The 19,089-nt window shown below is 40.2% G+C and overlaps 1 long non-coding RNA gene across 3 annotated transcripts in view; it reads left to right on the forward strand.

Annotated features, from left to right (window-relative positions):
- The first annotated feature begins 1,567 nt into the window (after positions 1–1,567).
- The window catches only part of LOC116376202 (uncharacterized), a 40,959-nt gene continuing 23,437 nt past the window's right edge, over positions 1,568–19,089 (forward strand). The window contains exons 1-2 of one of the 3 annotated variants that reach the window (XR_004211606.1): positions 1,568–1,790; positions 14,641–14,811. This is a non-coding gene — a long non-coding RNA (uncharacterized LOC116376202). The remainder of the gene's footprint in view (positions 1,791–14,640; positions 14,812–19,089) is intronic. The other 2 variants (XR_004211608.1, XR_004211607.1) reach the window with 2 other exon arrangements.

Below are 19,089 nucleotides of genomic sequence, written 5' to 3' on the forward strand. Positions count from 1 at the left end.
ATACCACATTCGTAGAAGTGCTGTCATGTGGTTCAGTGAACATTCGACACACAGGAAAGTATTTGATTTTGTGAGGGAGAAGCATCAGAGAATGTAAGGAATTTAAAGGCCCAGTGCAGTCAAAAACGTGATTTCCTGTTTTTATATACATTTCCATACATAAGGTTAGAATAATACTGTGAAATTGTGAAAATGATAATGTCCTTTCAGTGTAAGAGCTGTTTGAAAAGAACGCCTGCTATTTCAGCCTGTTTTGGTGGGATGGAGTTTTGACATTCTATGGTGATGTCACCATGCTGTAAATTAATTAATAGACCAATAAGAGTCCCAAACCCCTCTCCCAATAGCAGCACATTTTTCAGTTTTCCCTTCCCAACTCATACCACTCACAGTCCTAGCTAAATTCTTGCTTGAGAAATTGCTCCTTTCTAAGAAGCTATTTTTGTTTATTTTTCTAATTGTTTACCTTTCTAATTGAAAACAATCACCGTAAGGAGATAACTGCTGCATTGGACCCTTTTAAATTGTGCAGTGCAACTTTTCTCTGTTAACTAATTGGAAGGGAAGTACAATGTGGGTAACTAATTCTCTTGTAGTTTCGATACAGTATAATTGAATACTGTTCTGGAACATTGTGGAAACCAGCCAAGTGAAGTGAGTAATAGTGCAAATCCTCAGGGGAGGCAGCAACCAGTTCCAAATCTGGTACAGAGAGGCAGTGATGCTGTGTATTTTTTCCTCTGTAGGAAGTATGACATTGCCATTTGGTTTGTTCTTCTATGGACATCCAGGAAATGTGTAACAGGATCTACAACTTCATATTCCAAAAAATGTAATGGGATTTTACAGGGCAATGGCCAACCAGAACTGTAGTCAGAGTGGGTTTATTCATGAGTTTATGACCTTCAAAGGTGATTCCTTTAATAAGCTGTGGGAACCAGTGCCCCTGGGAGAGGGCTGTTTACACAAAACATTCTATGTATGTCATACTGGTACACACCCTGTGGTCCTGGAGGTTCTCACTTCCAAAGTCGACATTGAAACAAGGCCATAAAAATAACAACACAAACAAATTAGAAATGCCTCTTGGTCCTTGATCTTTAAAACATAATTTTCATAAAAAATTGCAGAAAGAATCGAATGTCCAGTTTATAAATAGGCAATATTTTTTAAAAGATTCTAGTCAGGTGTTTACTGGCATTTCGGGCACATGCCAGATGGGCTGGTCTAGATTTAGCCTAGTGGCCCTGACAAACTTGGATATTTGGCACAAAATTATATTTAAATTGCAAATACTGGTAGCCTCAAGAGAAACAATTAGCCGATACTGGGACCTTGAGGAAAAAAATGGTCCGTTTGGGGGCATCAAAGGAGAAAAATGGTCCTGTGTGTTCCAAATGTCTGGGACGATTTTTGGTACCCTTCGGCCCCAAATGAAGTTGTTTTAAAAGTGCCTACTTATGTGCACAAACAGACATTGATTTAATTCAGACAACGTTTGAATGGAAAAAATGTCAGTTCGTGGAGGGAGGTGGGTGTGACCAATTACGAAGAAAAGTGTCACAGTTCAACTCCAAAGCTATGAATGACTACAGAACTACAAACGCCTGGTGTTACTATACATGAACAGGCAGGACTTCGATCAGTTAGGTAGTTAACGTTCCACTGCTTAGTCCGGTTCAGAATGACTTTTGCCAACATCGAAATAACTTAGTCAAAGTGTATTATCCACCTAACTCGTTCCTGAACTGGGGCAAACCAGAAATATTCTGCACTACTATTAATAATGGGTAAGTAGTAATTACATACGAAATAACTTATTTGATACATTTTTGTTAGTGAGTTGACACACGAAGACCGAACGAATATTTTACATCTTAAATAATATTTTGTAGTTTGAGGAAGCCAAACATTGATACTTGAATGGAAATATAAGTACTGTACACATAAGGGCCAACTATGGTGCAGTTAAATGGATGTAATAAGAGTAATTATTTACATATTTATTGATACATTTGAACGATAACTTCCCTCTGAAATTGACGTTTCGGGAAGTAAAGCACGAATGACGCTGGCTGATAAATAAAAAAAATGTGTGGACTACAGAGCACTCGTGTAAAGGGCGGTTTACAGAGATAAAAGGAAGCATGCAATGTCAGCATGAGATTGAAGTCTAGCTTCCTGTTCCTTTTTGTATAAAAAAAAAAGAAGTGTACAACTGTTTCAAATCCAATAGTCTTTGAACCGTTGGCAATCTTACAAAGCCCTTTGGAGAAGTGCCCATCCAAAATATGAACGGAATGCATACTCAATATATTATTTATCTACATTTCTATAGGGCCCAGGTTTGTGATAAGACTAGAGTGCCGAGTCATATACTTTCATTTCTGTGTGACAAGAAGATAGGGGGGCGTGAGCTATCCAGAATGCAGCACCTGTTTCATGGACATTATCCCAAGTTCAGTTTACATTGCATTTCTTTGTTACCACAAACATAAAACGACTGGAAGAGGTGAATGCAAACACCCATCTATCCAATTCAGCCTAGATGGGACAGGAGAGAAGGACAAGTTGTCTCTACATAACAACACATTTCCAAAATATTTAAGCCCTAGTGTTCCATATACTCTACAACCAAAATGCTATGTCTTTTCCCTGGCCTGAATGAAACAATTTTTCTGTCTCAGAATGAGTACTCTGGGACTTCCCTCTCTCTCTCTCATATCCATTCATGTGGTTTATGTTTGGCTCAGTTATAGCTGGCTACATTCATCAGATAAGCTGTGAATAGAACAGTCATTTTCATATTGCTCTTCAGAAACCACAAAGGTGACCTTAATCTAAAGTTCCTCCCTCCCTGTATTCTGTGTTTTAGCTTAGGTAGACTGAAAGACAGGTCCCACCCAAATCAGTTTACATTTAAGATGGACAGAAAACCAACTGTATTTACATTCACGGCACACAGTTGACAGAATTACAATCCTTAGGAAACTGAGCGAGGTCATCTCCTCTTCCCATGATTGATGGGAGTGGAACTAGAACACATTCTGGTGATTCTCATTTAGAATGAACTTCACCCCTCGTATTAGCTTCATCAACAGGAGCTGCAGTTTGCGGTATCACAGGATGGAGGTAATGGTAATTCTCCAGAATAGTGTATGTCTTTCTGTACTTGTGGAGCTCTCATCACTGCATACTGAAAACGCTAAACAGAAATAGTTGATGGTGGTTGGAGCTTGTGGCACTATATGGTTAACAGTTGTGAAGGTTCACACGCAAAACCTAGTTTTGTAACGATACGTCAGTTTACAACAGCACCCCAGTCTGTTTTTAGTCAGTGGGACTGGTTTCCAGTAAAAACCTGCCATTGTTGAGTAGAAGAGAAAAGGAAGTGGTGGCCTTGAAACTTGCATTCATAAAACAATGTGTGTAGTGTTGAAATGGCAGTCTGAGTCTGAACACGTTTGGTTTTAGTATTGTACTCCAAACTGGTGTCAGTACTGGTGGTGCAATAGTCTAATATTCACAACTTGAATAAAGCTAATGTTGAGTATATTGTGTTTAATATCTACAGTTATGGAGAAGAGCAATAAAAGAGGAATTGGCCAATAGGTAATCAGAACAGTTGATAAAGTGATAGCAAATTGAAATCTTTAAAATCATACTTCAGAATGAATTGAAATCTTTTTGGTGTTTAGTATTTTATTAGGATCTTCATTAGCTGTTGCAAAGGCAGCATATACTCTAGGAAGAGTCCACACAAAACATGAAACATGACATAATACAGAACATTCGTAGAAAAGAACAGCTCAAGGACAGAACTACAAACATTTTAAAATGGCACACACACAATGGCATACATACACACAAAATGTCTAGGTCAAATAGGGGAGAGGCATTGTGCCGTGAGGTGTTGCTTTATCAGTTTTTAAAACCAGGTTTGCTGTTCATTTGAGCAATATGAGATAGAAGGGAGTTCACTGCAATAATGTCTCTATATAATATTGTACTCTTTAATTTGTTCTGGATTTGAAGATTGTGAAAAGACCCCTGGTGGCATGTCTGGTGGGATAAGTGTGTGTATCAGAGCTGTGTGTAAGTTGACTATGCAAACAATTTTAAATTTTCAACACATGAATGTTTCTTAGTAAAATAAGAAGTGGTGCAGTCAGTCTCTCCTCAACTCTTAGCCAAGAGAGACTGGCATGCACAGCATTAATATCGGTGGAGGATGCCTCATAATAATGTCTGGAATGGAGCGAATGGAATGGCATCAAACACATGGAAACCATGTGTTTAATGTTGTTGATACCTTTCCACTTATTCCGCTCCAGCCATTACCACGTGTCCATTGTCCCCAATTAAGGTGCCACCAACCTCCTGTGATTTATATTAGCCCTCTGATTACAACGAAGAGAAAGACCTGCCACTCTGTTCTGGGCCAGCTGCAGCTTAATGAAGTCTTTCTTTGTAGCACTTGACCACATGACTGGACAATAATCAATATAAGATAAAACTAGAGCCTGCAGGACTTGCTCTTTGGAGTGTGGTGTCAAAAGAGCAGACCTCTCCCCGTCTTTACAACCATTGAATATATATGTTTTGACCATGCCTGTTTACACTCGAAGGTAACACCAATTATTCTGGTCTCTTTAACTTGTTCAACAGCCACATCACTCATTACCAGATTCAGCTGAGGTCTAGAGCTTAGGGAATGATTTGTACCAAATACAATACTCTTAGTTTTAGAGAACTTCAGGACCAGTTTATTACTGGCCACCCAGCCCAAAACTGACTGCAGCTCTTTGTTAAGCGTTTCAGTGACTTCATTAGCTGCTGATATTGAACAAGATTTATTTAATACCAGTGGCAGGTCATTGGTAAAAATACTAAAGAGTAGAAGGCCTAGAGAGCTGACCTGCAGTACACCACACCATAAATGTTTGACATAAGAGAGGCTTCTATTAAGGAAAACCCTTTGAGTTCTGTTAGATACAGTTGAAGTTGGAAGTTTACATACACTTAGGTTGGAGTCATTCAAACTTGTTTATCAACCACTCCACAAATTTCTTGTTAAACTATCGTTTTGGCAAGTCTGTTAGGACATCTACTTTGTACATGACACAAGTAATTTTTCCAACAATTGTTTACAGGTTATTTCACTTATAATTCACTGTATCACAATTCCAGTGGGTCAGAAGTTTACATACACTGAGTTGACTGTGCCTTTAAACAGCTTGGAAAATTCCAGAAAATGATGTCATGGCTTTAGAAGCTTCTGATAGGCTAATTGACATCATTTGAGTCAATTAGAGGTGTACCTGTGGACCTTCAAACTCCGTGCCTCTTTGCTTGACATCATGGGAAAATCAAAAAGAAATCAGCCAAGACCTCAGAAAGAAAATTGTAGACCACAAATCTGGTTCATCCTTGGGAGCAATTTCCAAACACCTGAAGGTAACACATTCATCTGTACAAACAATAGTATGCAAGAATAAACACCATGAGACCACGCAGCTGTCATACCGCTCAGGAAGGAGACGCGTTCTGTCTCCTAGAGATTAACGTACTTTGGTGCGAAAAGTGCAAATCAATCCCAGAACAACAGCAAAGGACCTTGTGAAGATGTTGGAGGAAACAGGTACAAAAGTATCTATATACACAGTAAAACATGTCCTATATCAACCAAACCTGAAAGGTCGCTCATCAAGGAAGAAGCCACTGCTCCAAAACAGCCCTAAAAAAGCTAGACTACAGTTTGCAACTGCACATGGGGACAAAGACTGTACTTTTTGGAGAAATGTCCTCTGGTCTGATGAAACAAAAATAGAACTGTTTGGCCATAATGACCATCGTTATGTTTGGAGGAAAAAGGTGGAGGCTTGCAGGCCGAAGAACACCATCCCAACCGTGAATCACGGGGGTGGCAGCATCATGTTGTGGGGGTGCTTTGCTACAGGATGGACTGGTGCACTTCACAAAATAAATGGCATCATGAGGCAACATGACTTATGTGGATATATTGAAGCAACATCTCAAGACATCAGTCAGGACGTTAAAGCTTGGTTGCAAATGGGTCTTCCAAATGGACAATGACCCCAAGCATACTTTCAAAGTTGTGGCAAAACGGCTTAAGGACAACAAAGTCAAGGTATTGGAGTGGCCATCACAAAGTCCTGACCTCAAACCTATAGAAAATGTGTGGGCGGAACTGAAAAAACGTCTGCGAGCAATGTCAGGAGGAATGGACCAAAATTCACCCGATTTATTGTGGGAAGCTCGTGGAAGGCTAACCAAAACGTTTGACCCAAGTTAAACAATGTAAAAGCAATGCTACCAAATACTAATTGAGTGTATGTAAACTTCTGACCCACTGGGAATGTGATGAAAGAAATAAAAGCTGTAATGAATCTCTCTATTATTCTGACATTTCACATTCTTAAAATAAAGTGGTGATCCTAACTGACCTAAAACAGGGAATTTTTACTAGGATTAAATGTCAGGAATTGTGAAAAAATGAGTTTAAATGTATTTGGCTATAAAACATACAGTACCAGTTTGGACGCACCTACTCATTCAAGGGTTTTTCTTTATTTTTACTATTTTCTACATTGTAAAATATTAGTGAAGACATCAAAACTTTGAAATAACACATGTAGTTTAAGTCAGAAGTTTACATTTACGTTTATATTTGAGATCCTTCAAAGGAGCCACTCCCTTTTCCTAGATGACAGCTTTGCACACTCTTGGCATTCTCTCAACCAGCCTCACCTAGACTGCTTTTCCAACAGTCTTGAAGGAGTTCCCACATATGCAGAGCACTTGTTGGCTGCTTTTCCTTCACTCTGGGGTCCAACATATCCCAAACCATCTCAATCGGGTTGAGGTCGGGTGATTGTGGAGGCCAGGTCATCTGATGCAGCACTCCATCAGTGTCTTTCTAGGTAAAATAGCTCTTACACAGCCTGGAGGTGTGTTGGGTCATTGTCCTGTTGAAAAACAAATGATAGTCCTACTAAGCGCAAACCAGATGGGATGGCGTATCGCTGCATAATGCTGTTGTAGCCATGCTGGTAAAATGTGCCTTGAATTCTAAATAAATCACTGATAGTGTCACCAGCAAAGCACCCCCAAACCATCACTCCTCCTCCATGCTTCACGGTTGGAACTACACATGCAGAGATCATCCGTTCACCTACTCTGCATCTCACAAAGACACTGGGTTGGATCCAAAAACCTACATTTGGCCTCATCAGACCAAAGGACAGATATCCACCGGTCTAATGTTCATTGCACATGTTTCTTGTCCCAAGCAAGTCTCTTCTTATTATTGGTGTTATTTAGTAGTGGTTTCTTTGCAGGAATTCCACCATGAAGGCCTGATTCACGCAATCGTCTCTGAACAGTTGATGTTGAGATGTGTCTTTTACCTGAACTCTGTGAAGCATTTATTTGGGCTGCCTTCTTAGGTACAGTTAACTCTAATGAACTTCTCCTTTGCCGCATTGGTAACTACTTTACTGTGGCGGTCCTCATGAGAGCCAGTTTCATGATAGTGCTTGATGGTTTTTGCAACTGCTTTTGAAGAAACTTTCCAAGTCCTTGAAATTTTCCAGATTGACTAACCTTCATGTCTTAAACTAATGATGGCATGTCTTTGCTCATTTGAGCTGTTCTTACTATAATATGGACTTGGTCTGTATACCACCCCTAACTTGTCACAACACAACTGATTGGCTCAAACACATTAAGAAGGAAAGGAATTCCACAAATGAACTTAAAAAATAAAAAATCTCCCCAATTTCGTGGTATCCAATTGTTTTTAGTAGCTACTATCTTGTCTCATCGCTATTACTCCCGTGAGGGCTCGGGAGAGACGAAGGGTTGAAAGTCATGCGTCCTCCGATACACAACCCAACCAAGCCGCACTGCTTCTTAACACAGCACGCATCCAACCCGGAAGCCAGCCGCACATATGTGTCGGAGGAAACACTGTGCACCTGGCCCGCCACAGGCGTCGCTGGTGCGCGATGAGACAAGGACATCCCTACCGACCAAGCCCTCCCTAACCCGGACGACACGCTAGGCCAATTGTGCATCGCCCCACGGACCTCGCGGCCGGTTACGACAGAGCTGGCGCTGCACCACCCGGGAGGGCCACAAATGAACTTTTAACAAGGCACATCTGTTAATTGAAATGCATTCTTGGTGATTACCTCATGAAGCTGGTTGAGAGAATATCAAGAGTGTGCAAAGCTGTCATCAAGGCAAATGGTGGCTAGTTTGAAGAATCTCAAATATTAAATATATTTTGATTTAACAATAATTTTTTGGGGTTACTACATGATTCTATATGTTTTATTTAATAGTTTTGATGTATTCACTATTATTTTACATAGTAGAAAATAGTCAAAATAAATAAAAACCCTTGAATGAGTCGGTGTGTCCAAACTTTTGACTGGTACTGTTTGTTTTCTCAGCATCAGGTTATGGTCAATAATATCAAAGGCTGACTGAAATCTAACAGTACAGGTCCCACAATGTTCTTGCTATCAATTTATTTCAACCAGTCATCAGTAATTTGTGTCATTGCAGTACATGTTTGTGTCAGTGCAGTACATATTTGAATCTAATGTGAATGTATTCACCTCAATAAAGCAGTGAAGAGCTGTTCTCCTTCTGCTCCTTGTGATGGCTTGTGGTATGCAATATCAGATACATTAGGTTTTAGTGCCATCTAGTGAACCTTTTTTAGAGACGTTGGCTTTTACCTTTCCACTTGGTAGGGTTATGTCTCTGTCTCAAGGTGGCACTGTTTTCACAGTAACCTTGGAAGAGTTTTTCCAATAATGATGTGAGCACCTCACAATGGTCAAATCATAATGGATAATGATTCACATTGTTGTTCCCACTAACACAAACTTTTGCTCAGTTGTTTACTAAAAAGTAAATTGATGGATTTGTCCTTTATCAAGACTGTTGATACACTGTAGGTGAAAATGTAATTCTGCTTTGATAACATGTAATCACCTAGTCTCTTTTATATGTACTGAGCCCGGTAACATTGTTTTGCATGGCTAGTTACTAGTATACCAGTATCAAAATGGGAAACACCAGAGTATGTTCTGTACTGTAGTGTAGGTCAAAGGCCATCCATCAGATGTTGACTGGCTCTCATTCAAGAGAATGTGGGAATGTGTTATCATGGTGTCTGTGATAGATCTCAGAATATTGATTTCCTCATGAAATCACACCCAACATCATTGTCTGTCTGAATGCTTACTGCCCGCCTGCTTGGGCTGGGCTGGTGAGCTGCTCTATTCTCTCTGTCCCCTCTAGGATTGGAGGATATTGATTGGTTGTTTTGTGTCAGGTAGATTTATTGACAGGCATATTCTAAGCAGTGGGGAAGGAGGGGATGAGCAGTGAGAAAGTGTACAAACCAGTTTCACACTGTAGATTATTATAATGAGGACAGGGACACAGCTGTTGGCCTACTTTTCCTGACAAAGACAATGTGTGTGTGGGGTGTGTGTGTCTGTTCAGTATGCACGTGAGGGATTTCAGTTCCCACTTATTGTGTAACATGGATCAAACTAATACATATAAGACATACAAATCTTCATGTCCAGTATTTTCGTTGGCAGGTGTGGGGCTCTATTTTTTTTTGCTACAAACTATAGTGATTTGTAGAATGTGTTATGAGAGACTAATGTAGTCAGATGGTAGACTAGGGCTGTGATGATTATGGATTTTTGGGGAACAATTCATTCTCATACAAATGACCACGGTTATTGTCATAAAAGTATTTTTATTTGTTTTGCTTAAAATGAGCTACAGTACATACCTAATGAATAAAGCACAGCTTTGGTGACACCCCCGTCTCAAAAACGAGTTGGAACTTTTGGAAATTAAGCTTTTCCTCCCAACCATGCCGTTCTACTCGTAAAATAATGACCAATTTTACCCTCTTCATGTGAAAATAAAAAAAGGTTTTTATTTTTCATGGTTATTGTGCCAGCCCGATGGTCGACATCACTCCCTGTACTAGGATAATACTAACATCCTGCTATTAACAACTCTGGGTGTCTCTGCTATTAACAGGCTTTACTCCTCCACTCTACCTCCCACAAATTAATTTTATTCCCACCTGTGGTGTCTCATCGTTGGTGGTCAGACACACTGTGAATCACCCACACAGTACAGTAGTTTTTTTTGTCTGGAGTTGGAACTGAGGGGTAGGAAAGGAAATGTTGTGCATGCAGTCTCACCCCCGCATATCTGACATGGTAGTGTAATTAAGCACACACAATGAAGAATATGTCTGTGACCTGGCTGAGAACTAACTCTGTTAATCCAGACCTGACTCAGTTCCTCTTCTCCCCCGATTTAACCCAGACCTCCTGTAGGGCTGTAGAACTGTCCTCAGCCTTGAGTTTGAAATGTCTCTACATTTCATGTAGTTGCCAAGTGGGCAAACACTACATTAACAGTTCCTACTCTCACATCAAGGTCATACTGTAATTCCAGTATTTTATTTCCCCATTACGGACTGGCTCAGTGTCTGTGTGGGTGTGTGACAGAGTGTGGGAATGTCTGTTTTTGTAGCATCATGACTGACTCATTTCTCTCAGTTGCAAAAGGCCCTTCCTGTGTACCAGATGACAAGCTCATGTACAGAAATATATCCTTCTCAGGCCACGAAAAGGATCTTACTTAAAGATGCACTATACAAAAATCGCTCCGCCTTTTTGTGGTTATAAAAATTACAATTGTTTGCCTAATTTCAGTTTGTGACAAAACAAGCAAGTATAGTGTAGAGAATAATTTTTGTGTCTAAACCACTGTTAAATATATTTTCCAGAAACAAACATATTTTGTAATGTGAAACATAGAAATAGAGCATACAGAACACATCTACTGCTTCTTAGACTTGCTTTCAATGAGAATGACAGATCTTTACTGTTAACAGTTTTTATTGTTTTTCAGCATAGAAACAACACGAATGACAGTACATGCAGTACAGAACAAAAAAACAGGGGAAGGGAAATGCATCAAATAAGAGTTACAAGGTTTCTACTTCGTACAAATGATCTTTGCAGATATTCAGGATTAAAACTTGAATGTGTACATTTCCAGAGTCCAAGAACTTGCGTACAGTGACCCAGTGACCATGTAAACTTAGATTGAAGTCCTTGAACAGACAAGCTGCACGTTCCATGTATAAAAGGTCTAAGTAGTCCTCCGGCCAGCGGTCCACAGAAAAGCAAGTTGGTTTAGGTTCTTTCCAGTTAAGAAGATTGATTCTCTTGACTGAAAGTGTATGAACAGTATATTTTCTGGGCTTTGACCAAGTAAACATAAGATGGGGTGGCAGGTATCCTAGTGGTTAGAGCATTGGGCCAGTATCCAAAAGGTTGCTGTATTGAGTCCCCGAGCTGACAAGTTTAAAAAGTCTGTTGTTCTGCCCCTGAACAAGGCAGTTAACCCACTGTTCCCCGGAAGGCCATCATTATAAATAAGAATTTGTTCTTAACTGACTTGCCTAGTTACATTTTTTTAAATGGAACACCTTGGAAATTCAACTTAAAAAATGTTGGACAAAACTGAAATAGCTTCAGACCAAAATGTTTTCACTCCAGGGCATTCCCACAATATGGGAAGTAAAGATCCGTTGCTACCACAGTTGTGCCAGCACAAGTTAGATGTATTAAAATCTATCTTTGAGATACGTATATGGGTGGTATAGGCTATACACTATACACATGATCTTATACCTAACACATGTTGAAGTGGTCAGACCCCTTCTCCAAGTAGTGTCCCATTGCGATGGGGACATTGTTCAAGTCACACTCCTATGCTAACTGAATGGGAGAATATGCATTTGGGATGGAAAAAATCAACCGTCTAGAAATGCCTCATACAGTTCTTCTCTTGGAGGCAGCATTGCTGAGGTTCTGATCTAACTCTGTACCAGAGTCAGATTCAGCATCCTCCTTTTTACGAACCGTACATATGACTGTCTTAAGCTGTAGGTATCGCTCAAACCTAAATCTGCCTTCACTTGGGAAAAGTGTAGAATATCATCTTTAACTATCTGACCAATAGATGAAATACCGTGGCTATGCCAGAGTCTATTATTCAAAGTGTTTTCCCCAGCTGTAAACAGGGGGTTATGCCACATGGGACAGGATGGAAGAGAAAGACATTTTACACCAAACCTTCTGCGCATCATCTTAACAATGCTACATGAGAACCTGATAATTACACTGTCAAGGGCAGTAGGGGGTTTGGGGCAGTACCACATTGATGCCAGGGAAACAGACCTGTGTTCAGACATTATCCTCTCCTCTAACCACTCCCAGCTGCCAATCTTATAGATGTGTAAACCCATGTAAAGGGATATCTTGAATTATGTGACAACTAGTAGATTAATACAACTGAGACACCCAGTCCACCTTTGAATCTAGGTGCAGCCAGTTTCCTATAACCTATCCTGGGTTTCTGATTGTTCTATAAGAACTGTGAGGAGAGAGTTTGTACCTCCTTAAACCATGACTGGAACTGGCCAGGGATGGAAGAAATATCACAGGCTAGCCTAGGTAGTACATTCATCTTCAAAATATCAGCTCTGCCCCATACAGATAGTTAGCCATCTCTTAATATCATCACTGATGACCTGGACAACTCTAGGTCCATTTAGACTGAATATCTTGGTTATGGGGAATACTATATTAACTCCTAGATACTTCATGCCACTAGTCTTCCAAACAAATGGGGAACCCACTAAGTCAGCCTGAAATGTGTGTGGGTTGCGAGGCATAGCCTCACTCTTACTCCAGTTGATATTGTATCTTGAGAGGGAGCCAAATGAGTCAGTCATCTTTAAGACTGCTGGTAGGGAGATTGGAGGGTTACTAAGGGTGAGTAGGATGTCGTCAGCATATAGATTTAATTTGAACTCATGTTCATAAATGCGCACACACCTGAGATGGTCTTTTCAGCACGTATCGCACATGTCAGGGGATCGAAGACTCAAATAAATAGGAGTGGACTAGCGGGGAAACCCTGACTCACACCTCGTGGAGACAAAATTAGTCAGACATTATTTCATACATTTTGACGGAAGAGACCCAACTAATGAACATGGGACCAAAGCCAAACTTGGTGAGTGTATGAAACAGGTATGAGAATGACAGAACTATAACTTACATTTGTATGTGAAGTTTGTCAGGTCACCCAAAAAGTGACATTTTGCAGCTTTAAGAAACCTCTTAGAAATAGCATGCCTGTCCAGTGTTCCAGATTTTTATGAAATATGAATTTAAATAGATGTCCTTCCAAAAAAGTATAATTAAAAATGTTAAAAAGCAGCTTTTCTCTGTGACCCTGATTGGCCTGCTTGGAAACAACAGGGTTGTTTGGTGTATATTGGATTTTAAAAAAAGAAGGGATTTGACCGCAAAGCCAATGAAACGCCCATACACTTTGATATTCAAATTAGCTCCCACTTGGGGGCACTGGGACAGACCGGCTGCACCAAGAGCCCGGCTGCACCAAGCCAAGTGATGGATTCAGGATGGAACAATGGAACTACTAGGGCACTTTAACAGCAGTAAATGCAGACTGATTATTTCATATGATTGAGTCATTTCTGTCCTTTGCTTTGTCACTATATTCCTGATATTTATTTTGTTAGTTACCTAACTAGCAAGCCATGAAGCTAGCTAGCTACTGCTAGTACCTACAGTACCAGTCAAAGGTTTGGACGCAGCTACTCATTCCATGGTTTTTCTTTATTTTTAATATTTTCTACATTGTAGAAACTATGAAATAACACATTGAATCATGTAGTAACCCAAAAAGTGTAAAACAAATTAGATTCTTCAAAGTAGCCACCCTTTGCCTTAATGACCTTCTTTGCACACTTTTGGCATTCTCTCAACCAACTTCATGAGGTAGTCACCTGGAATGCATTTCAATTGGCAGGTGTGACTTATTACAAGTTCATTTGTGGAATTTCTTTCCTTCATGAATTTGAGCCAATCAGTTGTGTTGTGACAAGGTAGGGCTGGTATACAGAAGATAGCCCTACTTGGTAAAATACCAAGTCCATATTATGGCAAGAACAGCTCAAATAAGCAAAGAGTTTTGACAGTCCATCATTACTTTAAGACATGAAGGTCAGTCATGGCAGAACATTTCAAGAACTTTGAAAGTTTCTTCAAGTGCAGTCGCAAAAACTATCAAGCGCTATGATGAAACTGGTTCTCATGAGGACCGCCACAGGAAATTAAGACCCAGAGTTACCTCTGCTGCAGATGATACGTTCATTAGAGTTACCAGCCTCAGAAATTGCTGTCCTTTGGTCTGATGAGTCCAATTGTAAGATTTTTGGTTCCAACCCCCATGTCTTTGTGAGACGCAGAGTAGGGGAACAGATGATCTCCACGTGTGGTTCCCACCATGAAGCGTGGAGGTGGAGGTGTGATGGTGTTAGGGTGTTTTGCTGGTGACACTGTCAGTGATTTATTTAGAATTAAAGGCATACTTAACCTGCATAGCTCCCACAGCATTCTGCAGCTATACGCCATCCTATCTGGTTTGTGCTTAGTGGGACTATAATTTGTTTTTCAACAGGACAATGACCCAACACACCTCCGATCTGTGTAAGGGATATTTGACCAAGAAGGAGAGTGATGGAGTATCAGATGACCTGGCCTCCACAATCACCTGACCTCAACCCGATTGAGATGGTTTGGGATGAGTGGAACCGCAGAGTGAAGGAAAAGCAGCCAACATGCATTCCAGGTGAAGCTGGTTGAGAGAATGCCAAGAGTGTGTAAAGTTGTCATCAAGGCAAAGGGTGGCTACTTTGAAGAATCTAAAATCAAAATATATTTGGATTTGTTTACAATGTTTTGGTTACTACATGATTCCATATGTGGTTTTTCATAGTTTTGATGTCTTCACTATTATTCTACAATATAGAAAATAGTAAAAAAATAAAGAAAAAACTAGGTTGCCTCTTGACATAACATTTTAGCTACAAACCATAGAATGGAATGGCGAGGTGATTGTTGTGTGGAGGATCTGCTTTGACTTGCTTTCTTGTTGGCTAGCCAGCTAGCTAAGTTAGCCGCGATAGCTAACTGCTTCCAAACAGCCAGCGGGCCCAACTGTTACAAACCACATAATTTGAAATAGAAGTGACTGACGAGATAGTTGTTGCATAGGCTTTGTCCTGTATGCTAACACCAGCTGTGGATTGCTTGGCTTGCTAGCTAGCTCGCTTGTATGCAGTGAATGTGCACTCCTGAGCCCGTGTCTCCCATAGTCTCGAGAAGGATACTTACCCCAACCGGAGAATTTGGAAAACAGCAAAAAGCTGCTGTACTAATCACATACGGACCTGTCTTGGCAAAAGAGGATGATGTCATTATCCCAGAAAATGTCAAGCTTTTTTTTTTTTACTGTTTGTTTCAAAAACAAGTTTGAGATGGGGTTCTACAGAGTGTTTTTTTCTCTAATTTATGCTTTGGCCACAACTACAAGTAAAGGACGAGTCAACAATATTATTTGGGTATGAGCAAACAGAATATGAGCTTTTAAAATGTTCACTGGACAGTTACTAAATAAAGACTAGCATTGCAAAGACCAAAAACAGTCTTAAAAACACCCTTTATCTTGTGAACTGATGGATATACCGTGTATGTGACTTTACATATAGTATGAGCTCCTCCATGACAGAGCAATATCTAGTGAAAAAAGGATTCACAATGCACATATCTGTAGAGACCAGCAACAACAGGGCTATGAGTCAGAAGTTAGATTCAGTGGTGAAATGACTGTGTAGTGACATGCTGGATATCTGTGTGTTCTGAGATACCAAGCAAATAGGCATGGACAGGGGCGCAACTTTCAATGGGGACAGGGGGGATATGTCCCCCCCCATATTCTGAAATTGCATTTTTGTCCCCGCCAGTATTATCATTGGAATGGGATACAAAACAAGGCAACGTTGTGCTTTAGGACCATTCGGATGCCTCCGAGTGGTTGGGTAGGCTGTTTGGAGTGTTTAAAATAATAATAATGATTATGTCCCCCCCACTTCTAAAACCAAAGCTGCGCCCCTTGGCATGGATATTGGTTAGGGACCAAAATCACGTAGGACAAATGTCCATCCTATCTGCTTGTGGTAGAATGCTAAATACAGTATATTTTTATGAGTCGTCTTCCCTTTTAGAAAAATTATAGGGTAAGGTGAATAGTGCAAGAGCAGCAATCAGAGCACAACCCTTTATTTTCTTTTTGATAAGAAGTTAGCATTCTTCACAGTTCACATTGACTTGAGTGGAGAGAGCCAAACCCCCCTATCCTCCTACACGCAGTTACACTGAGCAAGCATTTCCAAGTCATAATGTCTCTACAGTTTTTATTTGATGTGTATAACATAGTACATACTTTGTTTCTTATTAAAACAAGCCGTGGCAGCATTCTATACGATGTACTAATATACTGTAGCCTGTGCGTGTGTTGTATGGAATGGGACGTCCACCAGCGTGGGAACTGCAGCAGAGGAGGTTTCTATTTACAGAAGAGCTCCTAGGTTCACATGGAAACCTCTGGAGAATAGGAGAGCCTATTTCATTTGGTTTGTATTTATTATTTATTTATTCAGGGGAAACCCATTGAGACCAGTGTCTCATTTTTAAGGGAGCCCTGATCACAGTAATAAAACAATCAAATACAATGTGAAGCAAAACAGCAATCAATACAATGTGAAGCAAAACAGCAATCAATACAATGTGAAGCAAAACCGCAATCAATACAATGTGAAGCAAAACCGCAATCAATACAATGTGAAGAAAAACAGCAATCAATACAATGTGAAGCAAAACCGCAATCAATACAATGTGAAGCAAAACCGCAATCAATACAATGTGAAGCAAAACCGCAATCAATACAATGTGAAGCAAAACCGCAATCAATACAATGTGAAGAAAAACCGCAATCAATACAATGTGAAGCAAAACCGCAATCAATACAATGTGAAGCAAAACCGTAATCAATATAATGTGAAGCAAAACAGCAATCAATATAATGTGAAGCAAAACAGCAATCAATATAATGTGAAGCAAAACAGCAATCAATATAATGTGAAGCAAAACAGCAATCAATATAATGTGAAGCAAAACAGCAATCAATATAATGTGAAGCAAAACAGCAATCAATACAATGTGAAGCAAAACCGCAATCAATACAATGTGAAGCAAAACAGCAATCAATACAATGTGAAGCAAAACAGCAATCAATATAATGTCAAAAAAAGTATAATATTACAGGACAACACAAAATGTAAGAAAAACAGTTACATTCCTCAGCTACTAGGTCCTTAATCATCACTTTAAATTACCCGAACAGCACCATAAGGTGAGGTTCATTAAAACAAAAAGGGGATTTACCTAATTTGGCGGAGACCCGAGGAACCTCAAGAGTTAACCAACCCTGTGAACAGGATGCAGTATCAAAAGGTTGGCTAGTCGTCATTAAAGTCCCGTAGATCACATCACTATTCCCTTTTTGTTGTCAAAGCTTTACAACACAAGCTTCCGATTTACCTAAGTTTGTTGGTGTAGTATAAAAACACGAGTTACCAAACCTGTTCCTAGTGGGCTGCTCAGCTACAAAGGCCTGGGATACTGATGTATAACATGATAATGGCCATAGAATCTCCTCCTGTACTCTACTATCATCACACAAAAGTTTGAGGTCATCGCTATGACGGAGGCATGGTATGCATTTGTCCAACTGAGACAGTTGTGGATGCATGCGCACACTCATATACAGTGCCTTCGGAAAGTATTCAGACCCCTTGACTTTTTCCACATTTTATGTTACAGCCTTATTCTAAAATGTATGAAATATTTTTTTTCATCAGCAATCTACACACAATACCCCATAATGACAAGGCGAAAAGAGGTTTTTAGAAATGTTTGCAAATTTATTACAAATAAAAACCAGAAATACCTTATTTACAAAATAATTCGGACCCTTCGCTATGAGACTTGAAATTGAGCATCCTGTTTCCGTTGATCATCCTTGAGATGTTTCCACAACTTGATTGGCGTCCACCTGTGATACATTCAGTTGATTGGACATGATTTGGAGCTGACCGTTGTCAGAGCAAAATTACAGAATCCGATGGTCACTCTGACAGAGCTCTAGAGTTCCTCTGTGAAGATGGGAGAACCTTCCAGAATGACAACCATCTTTGCAGCACTCCACCAATCCAGCCTTTATGGTAGAGTGGCCAGACGGAAACCACTACTCAGTAAAAGGCACATGACAGCCCGCTTGGAGTTTGCCAAAAGGCATCTAAAGACTCTCAGACCATGAGAAACAAGATTCTCTGGTCTGATGAAACCAAGATTGAACTCTTTGGCCTGAATGCTGAGCGTCACATCTGGAGGAAACCTGGAACCATCCCTATGGTGAAGCATGGTGGCGGCAGCATCATGCTGTGGGGATGTTTTTCAGCGGCAGGGACTGGGAGACTAGTCAGGATCAAGACAAAGATGAACAGAGCAATGTACAGAGAGATCCTTGATAAAAACCTGCTCAGGACCTCAGACTGGGGCGAATTTTCACCTTCTAACAGGACAACGACCCTAAGCACACAGCCAAGACAACGCAGGAGTGGCTTCGGGACAAGTCTCTGAATGTCCTTGAGTGGCCCAGCCAGATCCCAGACGTGAACCCGATCTAACATCTCTGGAGAGACCTGGAAATAGCTGTGCACCAACGCTCTCCATCCAACCTGACAGAGCTTGAGAGGATCTGCAGAGAGGAATGGGAGAAACTCCCCAAATTCAGGTGTGCAAAGCTTGTAGTGTCATACCCAAGAAGACTAATCACTGCCAAAAGTGCTTCAACAAATTATTGAGTAAAGGGTCTGAATACTTATGTAAATGTTATTTCAGTTTTTTATTTGTATAAATACCTGTTTTTGCTTTGTCATTATGGGGTATCATGTGTAGCTTGATGAGGGGGAAAAAAACGTTTTAATCTATTTTAGAATTAGGCTGT

Source organism: Oncorhynchus kisutch, linkage group LG11 (assembly GCF_002021735.2).
Source record: "Oncorhynchus kisutch isolate 150728-3 linkage group LG11, Okis_V2, whole genome shotgun sequence".
Lineage (NCBI taxonomy): Eukaryota > Metazoa > Chordata > Actinopteri > Salmoniformes > Salmonidae > Oncorhynchus > Oncorhynchus kisutch.